Source organism: Mesoplodon mirus (assembly GCF_964341445.2).
Source record: "Mesoplodon mirus genome assembly, chromosome: 1".
Taxonomy (NCBI): Eukaryota; Metazoa; Chordata; class Mammalia; order Artiodactyla; family Ziphiidae; genus Mesoplodon; species Mesoplodon mirus.
Genome location: NC_138976.1, coordinates 78374791 through 78380881, shown reverse-complemented (window position 1 = coordinate 78380881; position 6091 = coordinate 78374791).

Genomic DNA, 6091 nt, shown 5'->3' with positions numbered 1-6091 from the left:
GGATCTGCCTGAAACCTTGGTCAGCAAGGAACTTTGGGCACCCTGTCATGAACGGGAGAGCCTGTGATAACAAGTAAGCCAGCTCCGCGGCATCCTGGATGCCGAATTCCTACACAACGTCAGCTCTCTCACTACCTGTCCCTGGACAGGTGGCCACTCATGGCAGTGGCCCAGAGCCCTGGCCCAAAAGGCAGCCCGGCAGGGCCCCCACAGGACGATACCTGGTGCCAAGCGGGGAGAGGAAGAGGGAGGGAGGCCTCTGCCACATTCCTGGATGGGGAGCCCCAAGAGCCTTTCCAGGACAAAAAAGTGCCCCAAGTGGACACAGGGCAAGGCAGGGCAGGGCAAACCCAGGCCGCAGCTCGAGTCCAGGGAAGTCTCATGACTGCAGTGTTTTGCTGCAGGTTTCCCAGCTGCTCGGGGCGGGAGGCGGCGTGGTGTGGTGGGGGCGAGGAGGAGGGAGGGGGAGAGGAGGAGGGAAGTAAACAGAAGACCACAGAGAGAGCCAGTTCCCTGCGTTCAGAGAACACCAGCCGCCTCCGGTCCCCGGTGGGTGGCTGTATGTGTGGAAATGAAACTGGGAGGGGAAGGGAGAGAGGGAACAGTAAGCAAGCGCTCCTCGGTTGTTACCCACCCACCTCGCCTTTCCTGACCCACCAGCCCACTCCCCCTCTGGGGTGACCGGGTGGGAGGGAGACGGTTCACGAAGCGCCCACCCCCAAGTACTCGTAGCTGGTTCAGCTGTCGGTGAATCAGACACTGTCTAAGCAGCTGTCACCTGCGCTCAGGAGGGGAACAGGGGGCGGCCTTGGGAAGGGGGAGGATGGGTGAGTGGAAGATCCAGTACTGGCCTGGGCGTGGGGTGCCGCCTGGGGCTGGGAAAAGGGGTCTCCCTTCCAACACATGCACATTTCTCAACCCGGTCCCCACGACACGGGGGTATCGGGGGTCGGGGGTGGGACGAGGGCCTGGGGACACAACTTAAGTGGGAATTGGAAGCAAGGGAGGGGCTGGGAGGGAGGTTGGAGTGTACTGCGGCGGGAAGCGCTGGGGTGCAGGGCTGGCGGGGGCCGCGGGGCAGGCTGCTGCCGCCGCCTGCCCGCGTGGGGTTATGTGAGGTAACCGCGAGCCGGGAGGAGGAGGGAGGCGGCGGGGGCCGCGGGCCGGGGTGTCTCGCGCTCGTTGGACAAAGAGATGATGAAACGTGAGCGCTATATTTACCAAGGGGGTGGAGACCGAGCGGGGGTGGGGTGGGGGGAGGAGGGCGGGGGGTTAAAAAGGACAAACTGTTCCACAACAACTACAGGAAACACAGCCCATCTGACTCACCGGGAGGGCCCGCCGACCCCCTCTCAGGCTTAGCCTGGAGGCCGGCGCGGGGCTGGAGGGCGCGGAGGGTCCCCGGACCGACCCAGCCCGGCGCTACGGCTACAGCTGGGGGATGGGTTGATTTATATAAACAAAGGCAGCTTAGATCCAAGGGCTACGTGTGTGCGTGCGTGTGGCTTTTGTGGGGCAGGGGAGAGCGCAGAATGGCACGAATGTTTCCTAACCCCGTGGCCCCAGCATCCAGTGGCCCGACCACCGCGGGAAAGGCTTGCCTGCAAACTCCGTGAGCACGATTCCTGCAAAGTCATCTCCTCCCGCACAGCCTGGCTAGCCGGCCCGCCCCACCCCGCCGGCGGCCGGCAGCACACGCCTCCCCCGCTCTCCCCCCTCCCCCGCGCTAGCCCAGCTCGCGGCGCTCAAGAGTTGGGGTGCGGTGCGGGCTATGTTTAGAAGCTGATGTCATCCGACACCCTACTCCGCAGTGTTCCCAAGGGGACCGTAGGGCAGGTTTTCCTCTTCCTCGCGGGCGTGGGTGATGGAAAAGGTGCCTCCTCCCCCCAGTCCCCCCCCACACCTGTCTTCCCCCAGAGAATTTTTTTTTAATGCAACCCCGCCAGAGTTATGAAACGGGGGCCGTACGCACAGAGAGCGCAAACCCTAGGGCTTGGGCCGCGAGGGGCCAACGAGCAGCCTCCGCCCACCCCCACCCCTTCCCGACCGGGTGCAGGGGCTAATTTCAAGGTTAGCTCACGCGGGCGCGGGCGCCCGGAGCCTCTTGCACGAGTTTGGGGCGGGTTCCTCATCCCCTAATCTAGGGCAGTTTGTTCAACTGCAGTAAAGGGAGCTTGATGTTCCAGCAGGGAAGGGATTTCTGAGAACTGGGACTGTCCTCAGATGAACTCGCCTCCTCCGGCTGCTGCTGCGGCGGCCGCCCGCGGAAGACTTTTTAAAAGGGCGACGCCAGGCCGGGGCGCGCGGCCGCCGAGTGGCTGCGCCGCCCGCCAGTCTGCGGCCCCAGCCGAGCGCCCGCCCCCGAGCTCGGGTGATTCACCGTGCGCGCGGCGTGGGGCTCCTCTGAGCGCGCGGGGCTGAGAGCTAAACTTATCCTCCTACATATGCATGAACGGGTGGCCTTTCGGCTCGGCAAAGGAGAGGCCTGGAGTTTTGCGGAAGGCTGCTAAGTGGAGCGAGAGCAAAGTAGGGCGTCGTGCAAGTTTTCGCGCGGGCCCGGAGGCGCCCCTCCCTCTCCAGCACCTGCGTGTTAACTGTCGTTATGGCCACGGGCATTTCAACAGATAGGGAGGGCTTTACCTGATTGCATTTCAAATCCAGGCACACCGCCATTGTTGGAAGCCCGATCCCTTCAGCCCCTCTTGCCTCCTCCCTCCTCCCCAAACTTGCCACCTTCCCCTAATTACCCAGCTTTCACTAAAATAAACACTGCTTCTCCTCCTGCACCCCCGCCCCCCAGTATGCCCTGTATGCCTTGGTGGAATCAATGAAGCCGAAGGACCTGGGTCCTGAAAGAAGTCTGGATCCAGCCCAGAGTGAGGTCCGACACGTGATCCCCTACCCCCAGCGGGCCATCTGTTCGCCTTCCTTCCAACCGGGAGGCTGGCAGCTCTGCCCAGCACCGTCCACGCCTCCCAGCAGGAAAGAGGGAGAAAAGCCAGCGTTGGAACCCACTACCTACTGAGTGCGATTTTAACCTAAAAGTCCCTGAGCCTTGGGCAAGGGTGAGACTGGGCAATGTGTATTTTAGATTAAGCTCCAGGTTATTAGCTCCCCCCCACCCCCCGGGAGTTGCCGTGGGCTCCATTTGAATTAAAACCTCCAGGGAAGGGGCCTGGGAATGGTCTGCGTGTGCCTGGAAATACCTCACTACGAGCTGGGGTGGAAAACTGGCCTAGGAAAAAGGGTGGGATTCTGTGACCTCTCCCCCGCCCCACGCGCTTCTCACAAACTAGTTTAAAGAAAGAAGCGTCACTATTACAAGAAATTAAGGAATAAAGGATTTAAGGGATTTGGGACGAATTTATATTTGTGCCTGCTAGCCAATTAAGTACTGATTTAAGGTATTCTCACCTTCACTGTCCTAAAGAGCTGCATTTGTAAATGCACAGCAGATGAGGTGGTGTTTAAAGAACCCAAATCTTGCCTAGAATTTTTTGGTTGGAGGGAGGACCCCTGGAGTATTTGGAGTTTGGAAGGGACTACAGAGATGTATTAATCTAATCCCATTAATTCACAGATAAGGAAATAGCTCTAAGAGGTTGCCTAAGGTCACACATCCACTCTCAGGCCCAGGAGGCCAGTTCCCTGCCCCTCGCTGGCCTAAACTGAAAATCAGCTCACTGTAGGCACTGCCTCTTAGGAGGGGTGATAATGATAATAAAAACTTTAGGAGGCACAGAAAATCAGACTTAGATGTTCTTGCTACAGGCCATTGTTCTTGAGAACTGGGAAAATAAAGCCAAGGTTTAGGCAGAAATTAGGGAGGAAAATGCATACTTACAAACTTGTAAGCACAGTTCTAGTCTTCGAATGCTCGTGCTCCTCCCAGTTGGTTTGTGTGGATTTGAAATGTGTATTTACAAAGATTAACTTGGGGGAAAACAGACTTCTTATATTTATGTGGCATAATATATACTTTACTATAAATTATTCATTGCAATTTGGAATGATTCACATTGATCTGGGATAATTTGTTTTGCCAGAATTTTAATTGGGACAACCACATGCTGGCAAAACAGCATTAATTGGTTTTAATTATAATATGCACTCTAGTACAGAAAGGAAATCCTATTGTTGAAAACACAAGAAAAAATCCTGATGTAGGAATTATTACTTGTGAGATATCTCTATATCTATGTATATCTGTAGTTGTTTTTAAAATATAAGCCTTACTGAGGACAGACTGTCTTTTCATTTCTGTATTCCCCCATGCCTAACTCACTGACAGAAACATAAATATCTGGAGAGTGAATACATGGAAGAGGAGAAAAAGGAGAAAGCAGTCTACAGTTCTAGAATTGTTGGGTTTAAAAAGATATTCTAAATCAAGTAGTAGTTATGTTTTTAAGTGTGTGAGAGAAATTCATGTAAATGAAATCTGAGTTGTATTTTATTACTTTCTTGTATAGCTCTGAAATGAATGAGTTGGAAGAGTTCAGGGTTTATGTCCAGTCCAAACAAAATTAAATTAAAGGGAGTTAAAGAGAAGAGGGCAAGAAGTAAGTCTATATAGAAAAAAAAACACAAAAAACACAAAAACCTATGATGATTGACTTATTCAACTTCCTGGATTACAATCGTCAAGGAAAGATACAAACTTTCCTCTTTTCTGGAATAACCCCGATGTTAACTCTAGGGCTTTCTGCTATCTGAAGGTGCCCACTGCAAGGCCAGTCACAATGCAAATCTGAGAGACTGTATAGGCTGTGCTCATGGGAGTCCTGGAGAGATCCTGCTGGTATCTGTGGTGGACCTTAAAGAGGCAAGCAAATGTGAAATTTCTAACTGATCTTGTATCCTTGGGGACAGAGTTTGTCCCAGAAAAATCATGAAGTAGGCAGACTCCCTTGGGCTTCAGTGAATTCTTTTCTAAAATTAAGGGGATTGGAATACAAGAACTCTAAGATGGCTTCACTTTACATGTACCTACCACCTACCTTAGTAGGATGGTGACGATGATATTCTTAGTTGACCAGCACCCCCTTTCTAAGCTTCCCTTTCCCGTGTAGTCACCTACTGCAGTATCTTTCTGTACCACTTTAAAAGCAAAGTCGAAATAAACTACAGTAGACTTCAAACTAGAAGGGTAAATTTGAGACCCTTCCTTTAGAGACCAGGAACCTGATGTAACTTTCCCAAACCTTAACAAAGGCTATTAGTCAGTGGGGGTATGGTTAGACCTCACTGGATCTACATCACATAGAAACAGGTATCCCTCACACCCACTTAGGAAAATAAATGTATTTTTAATCAATTCTGCAGATAGTACACCTCCTGGAAGACACATTGGCCCTAGATTATTTTCTCAGCTATCAAGATGGAAAACAACCCCATCATTCCTACAGAGGGAGAGGCAAACATAGTTAATCAGACCCTAAGAGTCATACTAATTGTTGATCAAGTAATACCACAATATTCAATGGCTAAGGATCTCTGGCTGGTTCCAGTTCTTAAGAATCTGTTAAGCAGAGTTAATATTTCACAAAACCAAAGAGTTCAGTTGTGAAGCCCGAAGAGCCAGGAATCAGATTTATGTTTTCAATGGAGTTCTGTCACAAGTCACTTTCTTGCATCTCAGGCTTCATATCTGTTAAGTGAGGGAAGGGATACACGCCCTAACATCCCACGGGAGTCTGTGGAAAGAAAATGAGCTAAGAATGTTGTTGTTTTTAAAGTTTTAAAAGTTATGCAGGGATTTTTGTCTCCATTTATTTTAGGGAGGTTACAATAGCGTCAAAACAAAACGAAAACAGCTTCCTTAGAATAAATTGCACGAGGGAAGGAGAGGAATTGAGGTATCACAAAAGAAAAGATGAAGCGTTTCAAAGTAAGACTAGCCAGACAGAAGGACGACTATGCTTTAAAACAGAACTTTTGTCAGCTCTGCATTTTTGAGATGAATTAGTCATAGTTAATGTATTGGGTGGAAGAATTATTAAAAATCTGCCCCAAAGTATGCTGCATCCCGAAACGGAAAAACGAATTGATGCTTTCTCATTTGTGTTTATTCTTGAGCAACTTGGCCTGA